This window comes from Malus sylvestris, chromosome 8 (assembly GCF_916048215.2).
Source record: "Malus sylvestris chromosome 8, drMalSylv7.2, whole genome shotgun sequence".
NCBI lineage: Eukaryota > Viridiplantae > Streptophyta > Magnoliopsida > Rosales > Rosaceae > Malus > Malus sylvestris.
Window position 1 is genome coordinate 21,022,829 of NC_062267.1, and position 26,645 is coordinate 21,049,473.

Below are 26,645 nucleotides of genomic sequence, written 5' to 3' on the forward strand. Positions count from 1 at the left end.
TCAAATCCTTCGTTGAGGACCCATATTGGTACGTTGTGGTGGCGCAACTTGGCACATGGAATGCACACCCAAATGCGTAAATATGAAAATCATTAGGTTCGTACTTAGTAACCAACTGTAAGGTCAAATAGGTTGGGTGGCAATGGGCCTCAAGGCGGACCAACGTAGTTGCGTACAAGATTGCATAGCCCTAAGCAGAAACCAAAAACTTGGTACATTTACCAAAATTCAGGCGATCATTTAAATTGCTCTTTATGATCGCTAGGCGAGGCTATTTGGGGTGAACATGAGAATTCGATGTTCAATTATAAACCCAAAATACATGCAATACTTTATCAAAAACCGTCGATATAAACTCTCTAGCATTATCCAGTCTCATAGACCTTAAGGGATAAGTAGGGTGGTGAGCCCTTAATTGGCCATGAGGTTTAGCAGCAATGTTTGTGGACAAACATGTGGCCAGTTTGTCGATTCATCAACCAAAACCATAAGTATTTATATAGTCCGCATTTTGGTTGGATTAGTCCACATATATTCCTTTGAATCCACTGTGAAAATGGGTGATTTCATATCTTTGCAAGAAATGATATAAAAAATCAATTTCCCTAATGAGCAGGCTTGGCAAAGTGTGTTTGTAGGCATAATATCCTTACTTTGGGTAAGGAGATGTGTCGTAGCATTATTGTTCGACCTAAGTGTCCCAAATGGTCATGCCAAAACAAGTAAACTGCTTGAATCACCCAGCTCCAAGCTAGCCACATGTGGCGTGTTCCCAGTTGGGAGACAACCCATTGACCCCAAATCAAAGCTTCAGGCTCATTTTTAGAGGTGGTGCAAAGATATTTCACTCTATTTTCTTCAATGGTTCATTTATGATCATTGTTCTCTCGAATATCCTTAAAACTCAACAACGAGGAGAATTTAAGGTCCATTAAATGGTAATTTAGTACCATTCATACAACGAGGAGCGTGCCAATGCTCTTAATCAGTTTGGATAGACCTGAAGTCGTTGTTAGAGATATGACTTAGGTGTAAAGTTAGTGTGCATAATACGCATTCATCCAGACAACTAGCTTTCCCACATTCCTATCTAATCACGTGTTTAATTGAATCTGGTCACATGTATACAAGAAACATGATTCAATTAACTCATATTCGAGGACAATATCAATAAGATTATCCATAAGTAAAACATACACCAAACTTGAATCCAAGAACATGAAAAAATGTTCACAAAGTAAATGGTTTACTAAAGGGATTCGGCCAACAAGGCCATCCATGTCAAAATTTTGCTCTTCCAACGATGTTTGGTGGAGCAAAATTAGTCTCACATATTGACCACAAGAATGGTACTCCTCAACGACATTGGTAGGGGCATGAACAAGTGCATAACCAATGATCTATTCCATTAAGATAGAAGTAGATTCTGCAGGGTTAAGGTTTAGGAATATTATCCTTTATTCTTGAAGTTTTAGGTCTTAGGTGCCAAGGATCACGCTTCGGGCATGCTGCCACACCTTGGCAGGCTCTGATTCTACCATATGTTTGTGGTAGTAATCAGATCCGAGAATTTGGTAAACTTCTGCTTTCTACACTACTGCTTCAGAAGCGAGTGAGAAACAAGGAAGGACGAGAAAAGTATTCTCTAGTCAAAATTTGATCGGATTTATAAACTTCAGAATTGTACTCATTCATGGACGTAATCATGGTGTGCTTCAGGCAATGTTTTTCATGATTAGACAGTCCGTAGGAGCGAGTCAAAGAGCCATGGAATCCTAGTTTGGGAGGTATTTCCATTTGTAATGCTTTGGGCATAAGTCTTCGAATGAAGATCATGGCGGAGACTTATTCAACTCTTCCTTGCCATTGTTGGCTTTAATGGTGTCTCAGCTTCTTGATAGTCAGGTGGAAATTTATGTCTTGTACCTCACATAAAGTGGTTTCTATTAGAAACATCCAAATAAGGGAAATCAAACTTTTGATTGTTTGACAATGCACTGAATTTGAGGGAACAAGATTGTGACTAGTGCTATAGGAATGAATCATCCATAAGCATCAAAATTAGAACATTCGAGTTCTAAGACATGGTTTTCATGAAAAACGTCAGGTTTTCATGGGTGTATTGTTTTATGAAAATTTCGGGTTTCAAAGGCACTAAATTTGAAACTACAGGTTCAATTTAGTTTATGAACGTTTAGTTCATAAAAGAGAGGTTTCTGGAAGAACACAAAATGCAATATACAACTAAGTGTAGTGGATTTGAGTTTCTTCGGGAACTCAAGTGTGAGAGCTTCGTTACTACGAAAGTATGTCATAGTTCAAAGAAGAGAAATAAATTATTGAATCGTTAATGTCCAAAAATGATCTTCAGGTCAATCATTTTGGATTCATTATCATATTAATGGATTGCAGGTTACTTTTAATTAATTCAATAAATCGGGACCATTCGGGGTCGATCGTAGAAGAAAAATAATATTATTGGGTCGAAAATATAGCCCCAAAAATATTTGGGCTAGGTGCTGTGAGCAAAAAAGCTTGAGAGTGGGCTGTAGGCCACAGGTCCAATGAAAAATAAAATAGGCCCAAGGTCCTATGGGAGTAGGAGAAACCCCAGCTGCAGCTGGGTTCTTGTTTAGGCCGAAAGGGGGGAGAGAGGCACGGGTCAAGGCCCAGCGATAGCTGACCTATGGGTTAAGGAGCGGAAGCCCAGCCATGTGGCTGACGTCATGCAGGAACCAAGCCCAATTATATGGGCTGACACCGGAGCAGGCTTCAAGCCTTGGTGCGCGCAGGACAAGAGCCTAACAAGCACGTCAGCTTGCTGGCATGGGCCGAAAGTATAGGATAGGTCCAAAAGGAAAGCTGCAGGTTTCCTTGATGAAGGTGGGATACGGGCTCGAGTAAAACCAACCAGGCCAAAGACCTGGGGTGTTCATATGCTCACAGCAAAACTGCTGCCAAGGTCCATCGCAATAGTTTCCCCTTTTAATTTTTTTTGAAATTGTTAGGGTCTAGGAAACCCTAAATTGCTTCTAGTTTATGAATATACTTTGACTCACAAATTCCAAATAGCGATTTAATTGCGTAATGCATGAAACAAATATATATATTGACAAAATATATAAACATATACAATATATATCAGAAGGTAAATATAAATGTAGGGGGTTCATGCATCATGGGGAATGTTTTCATGCTTTATGGTCGTTTCAAATATCTTACTTTATTTTAAGCGTATCTGATTGGCAGAAAATGATAAAAGCCTTTGAATTTGTAGAAGATCCTTATCGGAAAGCCGGAATTGCATCTCCAATGCGTTGTATCACATTCAACATAGAAAAAATAAATTGAATCAATAGCATGTAAATCAATTCAAAATAATATATTAATCATATAAAGAATGAACTAAACGTAATACTCCCCTAATTGAAGATAGACTCTCTTTAGCGCAACGTCAATAGTGTGCTAATAACGTGTTGTAGGCATAATTTACTGAACGATTATGGAGGCCATAGAGAGAGAGGGGATGCGGCACATAGAGAGAAAGAGAGAGATGTGTAATTGAGGTGTGTTTTATTCCACCCCATTGTGCCTTTATTTATAGTAGTAGGGAAGGTTAATTCCTTACCATTTTAAGATTACAACCCTAATAGGATATTAACTACTAAAGGGAATATAAAAGATATCCCTAGATATTAGGATTTACACAATCACATTCATATTCCAATAGGACTGCAACTGGTACAAACTTATTCTAAGTATATTTTAGGGTGAAGTGCCGATTTAGTCCTTGAACTATCACCTCAGTGAAAATTAGGTCCCTGAATTATTTTTTTGGTAAAATAAGTCCCTAAATTCATTACAAATTGCTAATTTCATCCCTACTATTATATTCAAAACTATTTTATCCAATTTTTCATCAACTTAAGTCACTTGACACACTTTAAAGTGTAATACCATCATTTTCTTGTCTATAAGCCCTTAACATTTCATATAGGTTGCAAATTTAATGTCTAATTTACCCTCAAAAGTTAACTTACATTATTTCTTTATGAAAAACTATCAATTTATCCTCCAAAGTTAATTCCATACACTATTTCTTTATGAAAAACTACCAATCTACCCTCCAATGTGTATCACATACAAGTAACTTGACTTAAATTGACAAAAAATTGAATATAGTAGCTTTGAATATAACATTAGGGATGTAATTGGTAGATTTTTATAATTCATGGACTAATTTTTCTGAAAAAATAGTTTAGGGACCTAATTTTCACTAAGGTGATAATTCAGGGACTAAATTGGTTGTTTACCCTATATTTTATATATTTTAGAAATGTTTGAATTGAAAATTAATTAGGAGTTTAATAAGGGTGTGAGTATTAAAACTTTAAATCAATTATTGATTTTGTTTTATAAAAATTATGTAACTTACATGTAATTCATTAATATATTAATGTCAGGGGCATTGATCAAAATCTAAAAACTGATAAGGTCTTAGTCAATGAATATTAGAAACTAAAGACCAGATACTAATTTTTCCATGTTTTATTTATTTGTATTTCGACACTTTAAACTTTTTATATTTTGGGACTTTGAAAAAAAAATATTACCCTTTCTAACTAAAGAAAACAACATCTTGTCATATCAACATTTCTAGTTGAGGGTGTATATTAGGATGTAAAACACGCATACATCACTTGTTGGCCGAAAATATCTTGGGAAATTTTATTTGAACCCATACAACCTCTTTCTACACCCAACTTACTCTTTACACCCATATTATTTTTAATTAAAAAATCAATCTCTCTTTAAACCCAAATTTACTATCTAAACTACCCTCACAAACTCAATTCAATATATAAAAATTCATCGTTACACCCATTTAGAAAATAAAATCCCAAATGAATGAATGAAGAATTAAGATTTTGTCATGGCAACCAATTGTTATAGATGAATTGATCAACAACATCAAGTTGTTTTTTAAACTTTTGCGACGTCGGTTTGGAGTGCAAGGTTGTTTTTAAAATTTTCATTTGAGCGATATATGCTGCTTTTACAGGCAAGGCATACATTGTTGAACTAGAAGTAGAATTGACCAAATAACGAGAAGAGAACTCGCACTTTAAACATGCACTCGTAATGACATGGAAAACATTTCGATGTGTTGAAAGCTTTCTGACTCTTTTGTTTCTTGTGGTGATATTGCTTGTAATTATTGCTCTTACTGATTGAGTTAACATGAAGCTAGAGAGGAAACGAAAAGCAACCGGATTTGATTATTAGGTGATCGTAGGGTTTTATGGCAACTCTTAGGAATTTAGTCAAAATGAATGTAGGATAAAGATTGTGTGATGGTAGAACTTGATTATTGAGTATGAGTTTATTGATAAATTTTGGTTTTATTCTTAATTTCATTTTGTACTTGATGATAATTATACATTAGGATAAAATAGACAATACACATTTAGAATTTAAGTTGGGTGTAGAAAGAGATTGGATGAGTTTAAATAAAATTTCCCAAATATTTTCAGTGAACAATTCTAAGGAGATGTAAAATATGCTTCATCTTGACCGAAAAATGTAAATTGCTTGGTGACCGAATATACTGAAATAGATTAATTAGTATGGATCGAATTGAGATCCAATGGTATTGGATGAAAAGTAGTGTGTATGAGACAGCTACTCATATCTAATCTGAATTATTATATGTTGGTAAGTGGGGCTTTTCTGGTCTTTATTTTATTTTTGTATTGTGGCAAGAGATCTGAGTGCTTTGTACATTCTTAATCCATACTAGCATAAGGCCACACACAGAGTGTGAAATTTTTTTGTTTTTGTTTTTAAAGTAGAAGAAGAGAGGAAGAGGGTGAGAAAGAATGTGGGAGTGGGAGAGAGCTTTAATTTTTTAATTTTTTTAAAGTTTTTATTTAGAGATATGTTAGAATCACATGTAGGTGAGGCTTTGGAAAAAAAAAAAAGCAAAATTTTGATTGTGTGAAATTACATTTATACTCTTATTTCTTATTCATGTTCAATTTCATTTAAAAGGTTAAACTGATAATTTTATAGGATTTTGGTTGACAATGAGTGTTTTATTAATATGTAATCTAGATTTAGAGCAATAATTAACCAATAATTAAGGTTACGTGGTGTTGCAAGAAAGAAAGAAATAATTGACAATAGTTTACCCAGAAAGTTTGGTAATTTACGTATTTTAATTGGAAAGATATTATGAACAACTCACTAATATTAAGAGTGGCCTATTACTCTATAGATTGGTGGGTACGTAACTTTGAAAAAATAGAATAGCTCATGAAAGCGACTGGATTTACGTTGTGTTTAAGTAAGGGATTTTTAAGTCTTAAAGGATTATTTAGACCAAAGTATTAAGAAATGAACTACAAAATATTAGATGAAGGATATTAAGATATCTTCTGCCTTCCATAAAAGCATGCGATTTGTAAATCTCTAATTAGAAGGGATCATTTTGCATATCTCTTTCCATTGCTTTATAATACTCATGCACGGCATTTCTAATTTTTCAAACATTAGGCTTTAGGTTCTTAATCCCAGTGTTCAGCATTTTATCTTTCAATTTAGAAGTTTTTCCCTCTTAGCTTTCTTTTGAGCCATTCCTACAAGCATACCTTCAACAGCCTTCTCAGCCTCCTATGGTGGCTCTTCTGGTGGAGAGATTTTTCAATGTAACCGGTACACAGGGTGGTACACCATATGTAACTATACAAATGGTGGGCTATGCGTGTTAAAAAGTTAATAACTTAAAAAATAAATTTTCCACCACTTATATAGAAACATGTAGTGTACCATTTGTATTCGGATCACAATGAAAATTTTCTCCTTCCGGTGGCTCAAAGTTAACAAGACCAATTCCTTTTTTGACGTCCCTTATTGGTTGTACATTGAAAGCAATGACATCTAGACATATTGTACAAGGGTAATGCTAAGAAGATTAAATTTGTAAGCTAAAACCAAGGCATGTGCTATAAACTTAAGATAAGTAGATGAGCGAATTGATCTATTCCAATCTTATAATATTATATTTTTAAGGGAGACTTTGGATGCGGTCCCTAGTTATGAATAGTTTTTTACTGAAACCTTGTTGGTTTTCAATTTTTGATCCAAGTCCCTGAAATTAATTGATAATTTATTTCTATGTACGTTACTATATTTTTTAAATTAAAAATTAAAATTTATAGTTGTTTATAGTAATGAGATTTTAAATAAAAAACCATAATTTGTGGGATTAAAAATATTAAAATATAAATATACTATTGTGTGTGTGTGTGTGTAAACATGGGTACATTCATAAAAAATAACCAAAAAATTATTGTATCAAAACATGGGTACATTCTTCAAAATGGGTACATTTAGCAAAAATAAAAATGGGTACAAATAAATAAAAAAATATGGGTACAATACAAATAAAACTTTAAAAAATATGGGCACAAAAAGAAATTAATATATGGGTACAAATTAAAACTGAAAGGAAAATTGGTACAAATTAAAAAAGGGTTGCAAATTAAAAATGGGTACAAACTAAAAATAAAAATATATGATAAAAAATTTAGCCATAAATATAAATATACTAATTGTAATATTTTTAATATTAAATGAATATATTTAGAAATAAAAAATATTTTATTATTGAAATAATTAATGATATTATTAATACAAAGGACCTTGATCAAAAATTGAAAAGTAATAAGGTTTTAATCAATAGAGTAGTAAAAATAAGGATGAAAACCTAATTACTCCTATTTTTAATGTCTTCACTATACCATATCACGTGATATACTCGAAATACACTGAAAAAATAGTCGTCACAAGGGAATATGGAAAGATATATAGATACAAGAGATCACTGGATACAATGCATGGAAACTAAAAATGGCTTTTTATGGGGAAGCCAAGTAGTTTTTAGGAGTTCATTTGCCAGGCTACTTCCAAGACTACAAGAAAAAATTGATGAAAGTAGGTATTTGGCAACTAGCTAGCCAGGGGGGTTCATTTGCGCTGCCTTGTACGTAAACCTTGGTTGTCCTTTCGGATCCTGCAGGAGCATCTATGGGATTTTGGCACCTGCTCATTTTGCGGTCGTATTTTTCTTTTAACTGCAGGAACATTAACTTATTGTTAATGTTTTTCAAATAGGGGATTGTATGTAAGTAAGGTGATTTCCAGTCATAGAAGGTTAAACGTAGGTTTTTTATATTATAGTTTAGTCATTTCAAAATTAATATTTAAAAAATTACTTTAGAATTCCATCCCTAAGGACGGAAAGGGATCATCTCACAATCCATTCCTCCTAATTCATCAAATCAGGGAATCCGTACAATTGAAATTTGATCAAACGACAAACAGGGGGCCACTTTAAAAGTTATAATACATTCAGCCATTCGATCAAATTTTAATAACACGAATTCCCTGATTTGATGGATTGGAAGGAAGGGATCCCGAGAGGATCCCTTTCCCCCAAGGACCCTAACTATCTAAGGTTATATTTTATTTTTCCACATATTTTATTACTTTTTGGCCAATTAGGCCATTTCCATGGAGGGCTAAACATAGCACTTGATTATTATTTAGCCCTCTAAAAATAGTATTTTAAAGATTACTTAAGAATTTTTTAATTTTTGTTTTCGTCTTCTAACTATGCAAGGTTATACATTATTATCCTTTATATTTATCATTTTTTGAAGCCAAACTTAGCCTTTTTTTGGGGCAACATGTTCCTTGCCCCATGGCAAAACTTAACTTGATTCTTTTAGCCCTTTTGTTGGGGACTAATTTTGTTAATTTTAAAACTAAATATAGCCTATAGCCATTCGGTGAAGAGCCTAAGAAAGGAAAACCAGTTTTCAAAAAAAAAAAAAGAAAAAAAAAGAAAGAAAAACCTGGAAAAGATTATGCTAATCCTCATGCTATGGATTTAAGGTGGGCCCCAATATTCAACAGCAAAGCTGTATGGGGCTAATTCAAAGAGGGATAATGTTGTTTATACACCGATTTTTACCTTTCACACACTTATTAATTTTTTGTCATTGATCTTTTTGAATTGAATTCATTCAATTTACCAGCCGAAAATTAAAAGAAGTGCATGAGAAGTAAAAATGAATGTGTAAATATCATTACCCTTCAAAGAATTACAATAAACCAATGATCATTCCATTAGTATATTGACCGTCCAATCCTTTGATCTCTCGATCTATGTCGTCCTATCTCTCCTCCCACAAATTTATAACCATATTCCCCTCTCCCTCTTTCTCCCTCTCTCGTACCCAACCACCCTTCTTTTAAGCTGCTTCTTTTCATGCATTGTTCGTATATAGGAATTAGACGATACACTTCACAATTTTCCTTCTTAAAACAACTTCTCTTAGATTTTTTTTTTCTTTTTTTTCATTCCCCTCATAGATTTAGACGCATGCTAGATCAAGATGGGTCGTGTTAAGTTGGAGATCAAGAGAATAGAAAACAACACTAATCGACAAGTTACATTCTCAAAGCGTAGAAATGGACACATTAAGAAAGCTTATGAGCTTTCCATCCTTTGCGATATTGACATTGCTCTTATCATGTTCTCTCCCTCCGGTCGCCTTAGCCATTTTTCCGGCAAAAGAAGGTTCTACTATCCACAATTTCTCATTTTTTATATGTTTTCATTCGTTTAAGAAGGATGTATGTGTTGCAGTTGTTTTAAATTTGCATGTAACATTTAAAAGATTCATGTTCTTTTAAATAGAGAAAGTGATGAATATATATGAGAAATTGTTGAGAATTGTACACTTAAATTGAACTCAACATGCATTTTCGGATTTTCATAATCTTTACTATGTGATTAATGTTGTGATAGAAGAGAATAGTCTTCAAAATCATTCTAAGAAGTGGCATGGTTTCTACACATCCATATTTTTTCTGGTATTTGCACCTGTATTAACATAAGCCTGGGGAATAGGATCATTGACCACAATGATTGAACATCCTTTGCATCTCTAATTAGGGAGAAATTAAATGCTAATGACAATCGTGCACGCGTATTAAAATAATTAATCTGTTATTTATGTATGTTTATAGCCAATCACGTATTTATATATTCAAACAAAGCATGTTCTTGTTTAGCAAATGGAAATTGTGTTCAAATTAAGCTTTTAAAAAGGATTCAGGAGCCTCTGTATGTTTTTTTGTTGCAATACTATACAAGAAAACATGCAGAGAATACAAATCCCTTAAAAAGTATTCAATTGAAAGAAAAAAACTCTTAAAAGGCAAAAATCATTTCGCATTTTTTTGGTTCATTCCCTAAGTGTGATTATCCAAACAACCTCCTGTTGACTAGTTCCACATTAGAGTATAGATGTTTCATTGCTATTTAATCATATATTGAACGGGTTTATCATTTTTATTTCTCTTTTTCCTATTGGTTTGGGTTTATTAATTATAATTCAATTCAAATTATCTGTTCTGATAAAAATGTTATTGTGAAATCAGGATTGAGGATGTGTTCACTCGCTACATTAATCTCCCCGACCAAGAAAGAGAGCAGTATGTGTGCTTAAACTCGAATTACTTTATATTTAGTGTGATGTTATACACACACTCTCTTTTTTTTATCATTAACACACTTTCATTTAATTTTTGTCATTTGGTAGTTTCAATTCATTCGATTTGATTACCAGAAGTTGAGATGAGTGTGTTTATAGCAGCTCCCTATATTTATTACTAAATAAAAAAAAGAGAATGGATGATTTGGAATTTTGTCCATTGGTCAGCTATTTGATTATACCTTTGTTTTCTTATTTTCGCAGCGCTATAATTTTTCCTGATCACAACAGACACCCGTATGCTCTTGGTCCCTATAGAATTATCAGTCTCAAAGTTCATCATTTTATTAAACCTTTGATTTTTTTTGTTCTCGAATTTGTCAAATAATTTGCTCATTGTCTTTTTTGCAGCGATCTTCAAAACAAAGAGGTCAGATGCATGATATCTAGCAATGTACCCCAATAATTTTATCTTGTGGTTTTTCATATTAATTTTTCAAAAGAAAATTAAATGAAGGCATACGTATACGATGTCGTTTTTTTTTTTTTTTTTTTTCCTGCAGTATTTGCTAAGGGTCCTTCAGCAACTAAGAAGTGAAAATGATATTGCTGTACAACTTGCCAAGTTTGTTTTCCTCTTCTGCTTACATGTTATTAGAACTCAATTTGTTCTCAACCTTCTAAAATTAGTAAAGTTCAAGAAAAAAACAAATTTAAAAAACATTTCCTTATTCCTTCAAGTAATTTTGTCTGCTATAAATTAGTTTATTGATTTTGTTTGTTTCTTCCTTGTATGATGTCAACTCCGATTACTTCGACTGGGGGTAGTCCTACTGCTGTTAGCTCTGAAATTGAGGTATAAACTTTGTTACCTTTTGTGAGGTTGTTTTTGTAAGCTATCTGGCAATATCAATATCCGAGGGGACATAAGACGATTATAATTTTTTTTTTTTAATTTTTAATTTTTAGGTTTTTACTTTCTGAAAACTGAATACTAAAATTTTGTTTGATAATTACTTTCAATTTTTAAATTAAAAAGAAAAAAAAAAAACCTGTTGTACATAATCCAATTTTTGCTTACGGTTACATGGTTATTTTTTTTCGTCGGGACCTTGACATGGTTAAATTTCACTTCCCTGCAGGAACTTCAACAGGAAATTGGTGGGCTACATCAACAACTTCAAATGGCTGAGGAGCAGATAAGGTAAAAGATAAAAAAGAACCCGCAAACTATATATGAATATGATAAATGTGTCCACTGACTAGATTTGAGAAAAGAAAAGAAAATCGAAAATGCTATTTACGCTCTCAGTTATTTGTCAGTGAGCTTCGTCTTTCTTTTTAAGCTATATCAATTTATATTTGATGAATGTTAAATGTATATAGGATATATGAGCCAGATCCACTAAAAATGACATCTACGGCAGAGATTGAATCCTGTGAGAAATGCCTAATGGACACGTTGACGAGTGTTATGCAGAGAAAGGTTTGAGACACCCCACTTAATTAATTAATTTTTTTTATCTGGTTTCTTATGAGTAAGAGAACATCAAGTATGATCTATATTTTCAAATTTCAGGAATATTTGTTGAGCAATCATCTATCTTCCTATGATCCCTCAGGAATACAGGTAACAAAACAAAAAAGGAATGTCATTCAGCATGTACTTAGATACATTAAAATTAAAAATTAAAAAGAAGTTAGATTTTTAATTGAGAGGTTAGCATAATCTTGATAATTTTATGTATGCATGCACAGCAAGTGTTGCCAGGCTCCTTCGAGAATGAGGTGGCAGGTTGGTTGTCTTGCGCTGGTCACAACCAAGCCTAAATTTACGATGCATATGCTCCCTTAGAGCATCAACTTAGGTACCTACTTAACTATATTTCTTGAGCTAATTGTATTTTACACCGTTTGAGTTTGAGATGGATTTCAAAATTGGTCATGAAGATTTAATTTCTTATATTGCAGTTTGAGGTTTTGAAATTATATCAACTTATACATTCTTTATATCTGAAAGTCTAATCATCTATTAAATTTTTTTTTGTCAATGCGGTGCAAATGCTGCTTAAATGTCAACCTAATCACAGTGTAATATGTGAAACTAAAATTTTGTGTCTCATTTTGAAAATCACTCCAAATTTAAAGGGTGTAAAATGTAGCTATCCATTTTATTCTTTAATTTATATACAAAAAAAAAAAAGTTTATTGAAAGTTTTTACGATATTGTCTTTTAAATATAGGAATTTGTCATCGACACTGTATGATCCATTTTCACAAGGACCAAGTTCGAATGCAGATCCAAGTACCATATCACAGTGTCATGTGAGTGTCACAAATGCTAGTGATGGAGAACTTTCATCTTGGCCTCAGGCTTACACTACTTCATCAGGACACCCCTCCACCCTCATTTCTCCAACCTTGTTGCCACAATATCAGGTTTAGTTCAACCTTCTACATGCATTCTATGTATTCATCTTTCAATCTCAGTAGGAATGCCAAAGTATACGGTTAATCACCTAATTACTAGATTGTTTCAAACATGATTTGTTTGTTTTTTTTAACAAACATGATTCTATTTAATCAAATTTTAAATTCATAGTCTGACAACTTCAACATATATACTTGATTGTTTGATGAGATTTTATTTTATTTTGTACTTTAAAACATAATTCTACTTAGCCATAGGTTACAGTCAACTTCAAAATATATACTTGATTGTTTGACAAAAATTTCTTTTTAACCAAACTGTGAATCATGATGACATATTTAGGTTTTTAGACATAATTTGACCTAACCAATGATTCGTATTCACAAATTACAATCTAATATGACTGCCGAATTAGAGAAAAGTTCCTACCACGTTTATGATTTATGTGATAGTGAATTTATATGTACGTTAACAAACAGTGAACATGATTTCACATTCAAATATGGTTAAATCATAATCAATATACGGTTATGATTCACTTTGACACATTAATCATATCGTTCACCAACATAACGTTTTACCACACTGTGAATCATGACAACTTAAAGTATTTGATTGGTTGATATGTTTGAAATTCCAGCCCAAGTACTCCTCTTGTGATTTTTATTGCGAGTCATGAATTTATATTTTTGATGTGAATTGGGATTATACAATTCAAATGCTAATTAAGTGACTTAATCTGAATTCTGATGCAATTAAGCAGCATTCGATGGTAGGCTCCAACATGGCAGAAATAATGCCACATGAGCAGGTGGAGATCCCAGTTAGCAGCTCCAGTGTACAAGCTTACAATGAAGCTGCAGATTATAATCATGAAAACAAAGTTCCTCAGCTTAATGGACATTGACATAATACCAAAGCAAAAAATGCACAAAGTTCATGATTGTTACTCCAGATATATTAACTTTAATTAGCTGATGTAATTAGCAAAACATGTAACGAGGATAATTTAGCTACGGCCAGCGGCTACTGAAAATCTGTTAAAGCGATGCAATGTTTTGCATGAACGTTATCTTTTCATTTGATTAGATGTGGTTATGTGGAGTAAGTTTTGTATTGTCTTTCTGTTTGTTTGTAATCATGAAATTGTATTTCTGATGGATGAGATTCCATGATAATAGGTACGGCAACATCCTTATACATGTTTTGAGCTATAAGCATAGGTGAACACAAATCAAAAGGTTGTTTTTGGGATCTTTGTTTGAGGGGGGATTCGTTCTCGGCTTTGCATAGATACATTAATATAGTGAAATCAGACATATATAATTTTTTTCCACATATTTGTTAGAAATTCACATTGTAATACCTCATCTTTTGTCACAACAAGATTTCGTGGCCAAGCTACGTGACTCTCAATTGTTTGTTTGATATTCATAGTTTCACAACTAGGTATTGGGTGAAGAACATATTCTTTAATTGCTACATCAATAGAAACACATAGATTCATAGGCCCTAGTGGAACTCCATGTATTGGCCCGTCTAATGGGATAACTGATCCATATGCAACAATGTTCCTAGTAGTGTCTATAGCGAGCTTAAATTGTTGTACCTTAAAGAAAAATATTTCATTAATAAATCAACTATTGTTAGGATTATAGCATAAATAGGAAAGACATAAAAGGCATGTACCTTCTTGATATCAGATATTTTTTTTCAAAGAATTTGCAGTTTTGTTCTTCTTTTCATTGATGTTCACATCACATATGTTCTGTTGATCACTTTGTTTTACCTTAGAAAATTAAATTAAATTAATAATTGCTACTTAATATAGCCAAGAAGAACAAATATTGCAATGACTTTGTACCTTGAAATGCTTGTTGATATCACCTTCTTTTTCGTTTGAATTTGCAATTTTGTCTATCTTTTCCATGATGTTCAAATAAGATATTTCCTCCATATCATTTTGCTTGACCTAAGAAAAGTAAACTTAAATTAACATTGCTACTAATTATAGTTAAGAACAACCAAACTTGCAATGACTAGTACATACCTTCATAGCTTTAATCTTATTGGTTTTAGTATTCTTGCTATCCTTTTGTTTTGCTATTTTCTTAAACATGATTTTTGCCACATCGTCATGTTTCGCTCTCTTCTTAGACATGATTTCCACCAGATCACCCTGTTTCACTTTATCAGTATATGTTTCATTTTTTTTTTCTTTCCTTGCTATGCAATAAGCTTTCCCATAAATACGATTGGACTGCACCACATTAGATTGGACCAACTCTTGTAACTTACTCAACTGATCTAGAGTTAACAAAGAAGAAATCAAATTGAATTTCTTATTTAACTCCTCAATGTGTATACTTTGCTACTCCAAATGTGTTTGAATCATTTGTTGTTGACTCGATTGAGTTTTGCACATTGGAGTCTTGAAGTACGTCTTATGACTAACGACAGTTCCAACACCTCTTACACTACCTGAATATTCAGGTGTTTCCAATGCAAGTCAATTTATCATTGCTTCCAGATATTGGTAAAGTCTCATCTTTAACAATCTTAGTTACTTCATCCTATAACAGATGGCGTCAGTATGAAATATATCAATTAAGTATCTTTCCTAACCTTACACATAAAACTTACTATTTTATCAGTGCGTTCTTTCACCATCTCATTAGTATAGTTTCCCTTTTTATCAATATGCCCAAACTTCCAAAGCACTGATCGGTCAATGTCAGCAGTGATTCCGTAAGCTGATTTCTATTTGGATGAACGTATCAAAATTAGATAAGATAGTTTTGATTTGTATAATAATTAAATGAATATAAAAGTAACAGGACATTACTGTTTGTTCTTCCAATCTTGCATAGCCTTTTCTAGAAAGTCGATGAGGGTACTTATGATTAGCTCGTCTCCTCAACTGTTCTTAATGGATTTTTCTATCAAATGCAATCCAATAATTAGTCTTTAATAATAGCAAAACATAATATATACCAGATGCTTCTAAAATAATTTTGAAATTATATATAAGTACCATATGCTTCTCAGTTAATCTCGACCTCACAAATTCATCTCATACTAACTAACGAATGAAATCATAGATTTTTGGTGGTTTCTTTATGACTTTAGGTTGATCCTTGAACTTTAATATGTACTCACATGTTAGATTACGCTTGAACGTTCGCCACGTCTATGCAGCACTCTTCAAAACATGTGCTTACTATTTGAATGTACTATAAATGATTTATACAAATGCATAATAGAAACTGGTCATTACTTTCAAAAAGTCAATTATTTGACATTTTATAGTCAAATTAACCAAATGTATTTGAAAATCTAAATCCATCCAGACCCTTAAGATCAACGAAAAATCTTCCTTTGGTAAGTATGCTAATAGATACAATGTTTTGATTTTCATGCATGTGATTTAGTGAAGATGGTTGAACTCTTTGATGCTTTCAGTAAATAGTAAGTGACAAGCCATACTCCACATATAATGAGCTATAGGTCATGGCCATGGTTCACTATTCATGGGTTGTGTGGGTCATGAGCAATAATTTTTAAATTAATTGAATTGTGATGTAGTGTGGGTAAACTGTATTTACGGAGCAAGAAGGGTTATTTATTTATTTATTTATTTTGTATCAATTTTTTAACCAAGTGAACTGTACAAAATTAACATCACATCAGGATTAAGAATGAATACTATTTGTTCAAAAAAAATTTAAGAATGAATACTAACAGATGTAAAAGCTTTTTTTTTGTTTAATTTTTAGAGACATACCTGAACGATGTCTCAAATATTTTATTTTATTTTATTTTATAAGATGACTCCACTTCTTTCCAAGTTGGAACTGTGGTACGCCCTATAAGGCCAATAAAACTAGCTAGTTTTGCCCCTCAAATCCACACGATTGTCCCTTACTATCAACCAATCCCCATCACTTCTACGTTGCAGTATGTCTTGCAATTGAGTTGCACCTCTTGGTTTCCTTGTTACCAAATCTTGGTCATCTTCTTCTAAATCTGTCATTTCGTCAAGATATTCTTCAAGATTCATATTAAATCAAGACAATGATCAAATTAGTAAGATGAGAAAGAAAGAAAAATAAAGAACCTTAAAGGTGATGTTTGGTTCCTTGAATGAACCTTAAACGGATAGGCTCATGCCAGTATTTGGTTGAGGAAGAAAGAAAAATAAAGAAATAGGGCAATTGGCCATTCTACAAAATGACAAAACTTAATATGAATTCAACTCACATTTCCACAAAGATTATCATCATACTTCATCTTAGCCTAATAATATCTAGATAAATTAAGCCTTACAAATAAGTCACAACTAAACAAGATAAATCCAATAGTATGGAGAAAATATAAAGTCCTAATGTAATTTAAAAATATGCACTCAACATAGCATTCAATAACATATGAAATATAGTATATATTCTTCTGAATGATATGACTATGTATTTTCAACCCAAATGCCTTCGTAGTCATCCTACATGTAGATGTCATCAGACTCCGCAGTTAGTACATCAAATGACTCAACGGGTAGCAATTTAGTAGTAAGACATTCACATTCAATTATAGTATCTCCTAGCCCATCATCATGTAGCCAATCATACTAAGGCCTTGGCAGTACAACCGACCACATTGAACCCTCTGGATCTGCAATGTAAAATATTTGCTTCACTTGACTAGCTAAAACAAAACTATCTGACTTGTGTCCAATTTTGTTGAGGTAAATTATTTTGATCCCAAACTCTTCTAATCTGATGCCACTTTTTTTTTCAACACAATCACATTTAAACACTACACGTGTGAATGCGTTATAATTAAGTTTCCATATCTCTTGAATCACATTATAAAAATTCATATATGCGATAATAGGATTCTTATCCTTAGCGCTTGAAATTTGCATTGTATTGACCACTAAAGCTTACTCCACTGTTTTGAGCGACTTGTGAATCATCACGAGACTTGGTGTGAAAATTACAACCATTAACAGAATATCCAGAATATTTTGTTACTTTAGCTTGAGGGCCATGTGCTATCCATCTCAGGGTTTCTAATATGTGATTATTAGGGACATTAAACTCATCCTCAATCTGTATATGTTTGCATAATTAGTTTGAGTTCATAAACAAAAATGTTAAAACATAAGTGCAATGCAAGTTTAATACCTTTTCTGCAGCCAATAAATGAAAGTTTGATTATGTTGATCCTGAAGCCACTTCAAATATTATGATTTTTTGTGGTGTTCCTTAGTCAAGGATTTCTTATGCTCCCTGATAGTTTTTTTAATTAGGTTACATTGAGTTAGTCAAAAGGATATGAAATGTTGTAAGTAAATGATAAAACAATGATGAGTTAAACTATATAAATGAGTATGAGTGGCTGAACTTACTTGATATAAGGTTCCACTTCCGATGTGTTATCCAAGACATAGTGATATGCTTGCTGCCAATACTTTTTATCCTCCTTAAAAAAAATTCCAGCCGATAATAGATAGCCAACATCTTTATGATGTGAACGAATCTTCAACGGGATTCCAACTGGGTTTTTTCTTGATAAATACTCGCTACAAACTTCTATTGCTTTTTCTGCAATGTAACATTCAACCATACAACCCTCTGGACAATATATATTTCTCACATAACCCTTTAATATTTCCAACGAAAATAAACCTGTCCACATAAACGAACTTCCCTAACCAAGTGCACTATGAGATGGACCATTATATCAAAAAAGAAGGTGGAAAAATCTTTTCAAGCAAGCACAAAGTAATCACCAACTTACTTTGTGTTTCATCTAACCTTAAAACGTCCACTGTTTTGCTGCATAAGTGACTAAAGAATAGACAATATCTAGTGATAACATATCTTACATGCTTTGGCAGTACTGCACAAAGTGCCACGGGAAGTAGTTGCTGCATAAGTATCTGACAATCATGAGATTTAAAATTAAACAGTTTCAGCTCCTCCATTGACACAAGGTTTCTGAAATTTGAAGAATATCTAGATGAGACCTTGAGTTCGGACAATGCTTTGCAAACTGAAATCTTCTCATCCTTAGATAATGTATAAGGTGCTGGGGGAAGAAATATTCTGTTATTTCCATGTTCTGGTGCCAAATTTGTAGATAGACCCAAAACAATTAGATCATTCTGAGTTGCTACACCATCCTTTGTTTTTGCAGGAATGTTAAGTAATGTACCATAGATACCCTCACAAACATTTTTCTCAATATGCATCACATCTAAATAATGTCGAATATGCAGTGACTTCCAATATGGTAAATAAAAAAAGATTGACTTCTTTTTCCAGCGAGTTTGAATATCAGCCTTTTTATCAATATCTTTTGCCTTTTTATTTGTTTCTTTTGTGTTTGTTGTTTGACTCCTCACCTTCCTTTTTCCAAGAAGCTTTCTGTTTTTTGACATAATATTTCTTTTCTTTTTGTTTATTGATGGGAGATCTACTTCTTCTTACCCCATGATATTTTGATTGCTTCAACTTCGTGCAATATTTCTTCCCCACTAACGGAGATGGAGCTGACCCAAACTCTAGACTACCGTCAAATGTTTTTTTTGTTGTTGTAGGTAATGATGATTTTGTGGTAGGAATCTTCTATGACCAGTAATGATTACCTTTCTCACTAAATTTATCCATTTAGAAGATGTTCTATCACCATATATAGGGCATCTAGAGTATCCTTTCACACTATACCCATATAAGTTTCCGTAAACAGGAAAGTCATTGATGGTCCATAATAACACAACCTTTAACATAAAGATCTCCTTATTGTATGCATCATAAGTTTCAACACCAACCTCCCATAGAGTTTTCAAGTCATCAACAAATGGTCCCATATAAACGTCGATATCATTACCTAGTTGCTTAGGGAAAAATATCAACAGTGATAACATCATAAATTTTCGCTTCATGCATCACCATGGTGGAAGGTTGTAAATGAGCATAATCACTGGCCAACAACGATATCTACTGCTTAATGCGTTATGGGGATTAATCCCATCTGTTGAAATTGCTAGTTGGAGATTTCTTAAGCCACCACCAAATTTTGACCATGTGGTCAACAAGCTTCCATGAGGGAGAGTTAGCCGGATGACCCAACTTACCATCAACTTCTTTATCATGGGCATGCCATATCAAATTCTTTGCTGTCTTGTTATTATAAAACATTCTTTGAATTTTATTTTTTTTATAGTACATCGACATTTTTACATTAAGAGGAGGAGGAGTTCGACTAAGCCACATAATGGGCAACCTAATTTGATATCGAATTCGTCATCTATGAGATTCGAACCTAAGATCTCTCACTTTCAAGTGAAGAGGAATACTACAAGTTCATAGTACTGAGTGGCAACATTCTTTGAAATCTTGGAATAAGGGGAAAATACCATACCTTTGCAGGTACCCCCTACTAGGCTCTCCAGAACATCTATTAACCTTCCATCTAGAAAAACCACATGTAGGACATGCAGTTGCATCTAAATGATTTCCGGTATAGGATGCAATCACTGGGGCATGCATGATTTTTTTTGTACTCAATTCCGAGAGAAAACAAGTTTTTTTTTTTTTTTGTTGGCTTCATACATAGAGGGGGGGGGGGTATTTCATTCTTCTCTGGGAGCAATACTCCTAAAAATTCTAGTAAATATGCAAATATTTTATCACTACACCCATTCTTTACTTTATTTTGTACAATCTGACCAAGGTTGATAACTTCGTGAAGTTTGAAACAGGGTATACAGGTTTCTCTGCATCCTCTAACAACTTTTCAAATTGTTCAGGATTTGAAACAAAATGATCATAAGTTGCTTCCACCATCCCGGCCGATAGTGTTATCTTCAACTATTTCTTCCCGGTTACTCATTTTCTCATTCTTATTATCTGAAACAATTTCTCCATGCCAATACCATGTACAATAACTTTGATCTATACCATTGAAACAGAGATCCTCTCTTATCTCTTTAACCGTCCTTGATTTAATGTTACCACATTTTAGGCACAGACAACGTATGTAGTTAAATATTAGTAGCATGAAGCACCACATAATTCAAAAAGTTTTCAACCCCTTCGGAATACATTTGTGATCTTCTATCCATAGACATCCAAGATATATCCATTCTAAAATAGTTATATTAATTGATATTAGAACAAAACATATAACTTGCATGAAAATAACAACTAATAATATACTCTCAAACCAATCTAAGAAATGAAATTTTCTGATATGTACCATGACTATTGGTCGTTTACTTATTTGATTATATAAGACTACTTACTCCATGTTTTGGATGAGGGACTTTCAAAGTTGTAGGGACTTTAGACTCAATGGTAAAAATGAGGAAAACGAGCACTAACAATGAACTACTCAAAGCACTACAAATGAAGCTACAACAAATTTTCTACTTTCGCATGACTCTCAGATGTATTGGTCTAGTCATTTTCAAGTCCTCTATCTAAATTTTAAAGCATGTTCCTAAGAAATGGGAACCTAAGTTTTATGAACGTCCAATCAAGTGAATTTGGTTTATTCTTTACAAGGGTGATTATTGAATAGAAACCTGTACACATGAGTGAGATTTTGGCCAACTCATAATCAAATTCAAGTCACTCCAACTCTCTAAATCATAAGTTAGATTTTGGCCAACTCAAATTCAAAACAGTTTGGCGTGGAGAAAAAAAAAATATCTCAGCAACAATCAGTGTATGCTTTCTAATGAAACTAATTATGCAAACAAACAAGTTATCCTTGCTAAGGGAATCAATCACAGCTATCAAGCATATCGCTAGCAGATAATTGGTCAAAATAAATACCCAATTTGGATTTTGATTATAAGTACCTTTGCTTTAAAGAGAAAATTATAAGTCCCAATTTGGATTTAGTATATATTATTTAACAATATGCTACATGCTAATACCATTTAGGGAAGGATGAATAATAAAATACCTGATAAGGAAGAGACGACCAGGTTCTAAGAACAAAATAGCAGCAACTTTATATACTTCTTTCCTCTTAGTTATATCAATAATCGGCACAACTTCTTCTGCCTCTCGTCCTGAAAATTATCAAGTACAAATTATAAAGGAGAACAGTAAGCTACAGTAACCAAGAACTTTATTCTACTGCGGCAAATTCAAATTGCAGAGGCTAAATGTAAGACTACGCGCACCACTTACAAGTTATAACGTAAACAACATTATGAAAGACTGGATTTCACAAAGTCATAGTCCTTTCTGTCTCCCTTCAAGTGCAAAATCTAAATTATGCACAAAGAAAACTTATAAATTAAGATGAAGATAAACACTCCGGTTCCTTAACTATAACACCATAGATTAATATTTCTGAACTTTTTTGCTTTCACTGAGTTCGATATCCTTCCTTTGAATCACAAAAATGTCATTCTTTCGAGTCCTCAAGGATATATTGTCCTAACACAACCTTAATGGATTAATCAACAATTTTTCACTTCCGACCAAACCAAAGACAACCAGAAAACAAAAAAATGAAGAAGATGACAAATCCAACCAATATATGAACCAAATAATTAGGAAAATCAATAAATTTAAGTCGGACTAAATCCATATTAATACGAATTAGGATTGACATTTAAAAGCAACTTTAACATTTAACAAACAACAAATCAGTATTCACATAGCATGATTTGAAGACAGAAAATTTAATGAACAAAACCAAGACTGTCTTTGCATTTATAACCAAATCAAATGAATAATCAATCTCAACAACATTTACATACCAACTGCCTTGGGACAATAAGAAGGGCAGCTTGATAATTCGAACTTGCTTCGTCTACCTAGTACCTCTGTGGCTGCTGCTCTGCTCATTTGCGATGAACTACCGATTCCTAAATTTTAAAACTTAGTCGATTTCGGTAAAAAAATCATTCATACAAACGCAAAAGGTAATAGTGAATAAAATTATTGCCATTTACAAAGCAGCAAAAAACAAGGCTAAATTATTTAGTGAAATATCATAATCACTCGTTAAAGTGTAGCAAATAAGATAGGGAAATGCCATAACAGAAACTAACACAACCTCTGGACTCTGAACTATATACAGCCTCAGAAACAATTAGGAGATCGACTACAATAGCGTTTAAGAGTATGCGGACCTCAAATACCTAGAAGACTTGGTTCTTTTACAGCTTCATCCATTCTTTGAACCTAAAATCTTATTGTTTCTTTGTAAGTTTACCTTAGGATCTACGGCTTGAGAGTTCATCAATTGTTTCCCCTCGCACCGAGGGGTAACGGACCACACTGAATTTTGTAACATGTATATCTTGATAATAATTTACGACATATATGACAGATTACACAGGAATTCACAAGAACTGGGAAAGATATGACCCATTGTACTTCTACATTAGTTTTGTTACTGAAGATTTTTAGTGAAAAGAATTTCTTAGCTTTTCGTGTTTTACTCCGTACTTGTTCATGTGCTACTTTTGAATGATATTTTAGTTGGTACGAATAAGGTGCAACCCGAACATGTTTTAATTTACCATATTTTAAGACCCGTTCGAACCTTGACTCATGTACACAAAAATAATTGTTATTACTCAAGTACCACAACACAAATCAATATCTTCAACATCCCTCTACTCTGCATAAGGGCACACTATATAAACTATTGCAGGCAATGATAAAAAATAGAAGCAGAGCTTATGAGGAGTTTTATCAAACACATGGTGTGCTATAAACACCAGCTCCCACAAGAACACACAATCTAAAGATTAAAAAAAAAAAGGATAAAAATAATAGTGAATCGAATTCAGAGTTGGTATTAAGCGGATCACAAAGTTAAAAAAAATATAGAAACGCATGGTTACCATTTGTGACAAACCTCATTTATAACAGATGATGTATTGCATATAGTGGATGGTTGAAAAAGAAAGTTTGCATGGTTACCATTTGTGCCTCATTCAAAGTATGAACACTTAATGGAGAAATCTTATTAAGTCACTAAATTTAATGAATATCGTATTAGATTTTGTGTACCATTTTTTTCTTCGATCCAGTTAATTTTTTTTGCGATATAACTCATCCTTATCTTCTACGAACAACCTTCACGTGTGGGCCAATGAACTAAAGTTGACCGGAGAAGGCATATTTTTATGTACAAGAACTTCGTTACAAACGTAAAAAAAGGGAACAATTAGAAGACAAATTTCCCATGCATGCATATTTAAGGAAAAGCTACGGGGCCAATGGCGTGGCAAAAGACTCTTGAGTGCTTTCAGTTACACAATCTGGCCATTTTAATTGATTTCAAATTTAAAATAAAAGGAGGGTGTGAAGAAACTCGTGTGGTTCACTTTCGTCCTTTGGCCTTGAGCGGCACTTTTATTAAGTCCACCGAAACCAAGGTTACACTTGTACATGCATGCAAACACCCGGATTGGCCAATGTTTTTTACTCAATGTCTTGCTTTGTACTACCACACAAAGTTTCAAAGTTAACTTTGTGCTTTTCACTCATTTACCTAGGGGAATTATAAAAACGTAATGCTACGGAAATTAATTTTTTTTATTAGTGACATATCATTTGGTTTACAAATTTGATCTTCTAATTACTCATTATAAAAATCACTAAAGAAATTATATATATATATATATACATATATATATTATATACAAAGGGAATTGTTATTAACACTCCAACTCATTCTACACTCCAAACTTTCTATATTTGGAAAAAAAAAATACACTTGTGAGAAGTGTAGAATGAGATTTTTGGAGTGCCAATAACACTTTCCTATCCAAATTCAAATAATTAAGCATGATAAAGAATTATATGAGACCTAGTATGCATCGTGATAGAACAATGGCAAAAGTTTCAGTCTCCTCCAGGACCATTACACTAATAAACCCCCCAAACCACACGCATACACATAATGTGATGTAAAAGAGAATTTCCTTTATTATGGTTATTAAATAACATTGTGGAAAATATGTGCTTAAGCATCAATTAATTAATCCCATTGGAATTTATGTTATGTGAATTAACAAATGAGACTTTCCATACAAAACTCAAGTATAATAATGAATTGTGGATGAGGTTGAGGAAACAAAATGTTAATTGACACGCATAAGTATCGAAAGTACATGATCAATGTGACATACTAATGGACTAAAGAAATATACGTTTATGGACACGCGTAAGTATTTGAAGTTAATCAATCATTTGAACTGATAGTTACGTACACGTTTCAAAAAGAGAAGCGCTATTTCCACTATGTTTATTTAGTACTCCATATTCCCGGTAAATTTTACATGTAGTGTATACATAAGCAGTATAAAGCGCGCGAAATGCACCATTTTGAAAATAAAAATTTATGCACAAATAGTCATATATCAAAACACTTTTATCGCGCGAAATCCAAAAAAAAAAAGTGTGTTCTTTGTAACATTTTTAGTGTCTTAAAGATAAGCCTCCCACTAATTACCAGATTAGAAAATGAAAATATGTCACACTTAATTTTATTTTCTGAGTTCGGAAAATGTTTAAAAAAAAATTTACCAGCAAACCTCCTTTATTTTTGTGACACATAATGGTTTGTTTGGCTATAAATAAGCTATAGCTCTCACCCATCTGAGGATACAAACAACTAATGAATTTTATATTGTGCTTGTCTTCCCGTTTAACAACTAGCTAGAGGTATTCACTTTCCCTTTCACTCCTTAATCAGTCACCATCCCCATCATTCTTCCCTTTCTCCTATAGCTAGAAGGTTACTGCATGCCCTAGGCCAGAGTACCACCAGTACATCTATTTTATTTTTGTGTAATTTTGTTTGAATTTTTCATGTCTAATTTCACATTTTTAGATATACATCACAAAATTGAATTGACCATATACTGATAAAGATTGTCCATTTTATCATGCAGAAATCTTTGGAGTGTGAAGCTATATTCCGAGGTAATTCACAAGAATCTCATACAAAATTAAACAAAATAAAAACTACCAATTGAAATTTGTATTACTATTTGGGTTGGTTTGATTTGGTGTTTTTTGCACGATTGATTCAATCTATTTGATTTCTTGGATTCTCTTTAATGTAAAGTTTTTGTTATCCATTTCAAGGATTTCAGATAGCAGGCAGCTACATGTAGATGTTGTCCAAAAGTAAAGTTTATGAAAACGAGAGAGAGAGAGAGAGAGTTGTTTCTCTGTCCCCAAACAGTCACATAGCCACTGATTTTTATTTATTTATTTCCTTCAAAATCTTGTCATCTTTTGCATTCTGAAAATCGGGAAAATCAAACATGATTTTTTCAAATTTTGGTCACTCTTTGCATTGACTATTTAATTTCTAGTTTTTTACTCTTTGATGTGTATTTTGCAATGAGTTGTGATTCAATTAGAAAATGATTTTTGAAAGATTTTATTAAATTATGAGATATATCGCAGATAATCGTTCTTATTAGATTTGGTTTCTTTTCTTTTCTTTTCTAAAGTATTTTCTTTGGTAATATCGGTTTAAGTGGCTGGCCTTTGCCTCCATCTGAGCAATGTCAAAGTATCCCTTCTGTCAAAAAGTGTGCCAGATCTATTTCATGGGCCCCCGTCTCCAGTTTAAATACTTTTTTCACTAAAAGA

The 26,645-nt window shown here is 32.9% G+C and overlaps 1 long non-coding RNA gene and 1 pseudogene across 1 annotated transcript; one reads left to right on the plus strand and one right to left on the minus strand.

Annotated features, from left to right (window-relative positions):
- The first annotated feature begins 9,259 nt into the window (after window positions 1–9,259).
- On the plus strand, window positions 9,260–14,196 carry LOC126631602 (agamous-like MADS-box protein AGL104; annotated as a pseudogene).
- Window positions 14,197–21,836: 7,640 nt separating this feature from the next.
- LOC126633234 (uncharacterized) lies at window positions 21,837–24,110 on the minus strand. The gene is made up of 3 exons (XR_007626992.1): window positions 23,890–24,110; window positions 22,781–22,888; window positions 21,837–22,081 (listed from the first exon to the last, which is right to left on the minus strand). It is a non-coding gene; the product is annotated as an uncharacterized LOC126633234 (long non-coding RNA).
- Window positions 24,111–26,645: the final 2,535 nt, after the last annotated feature.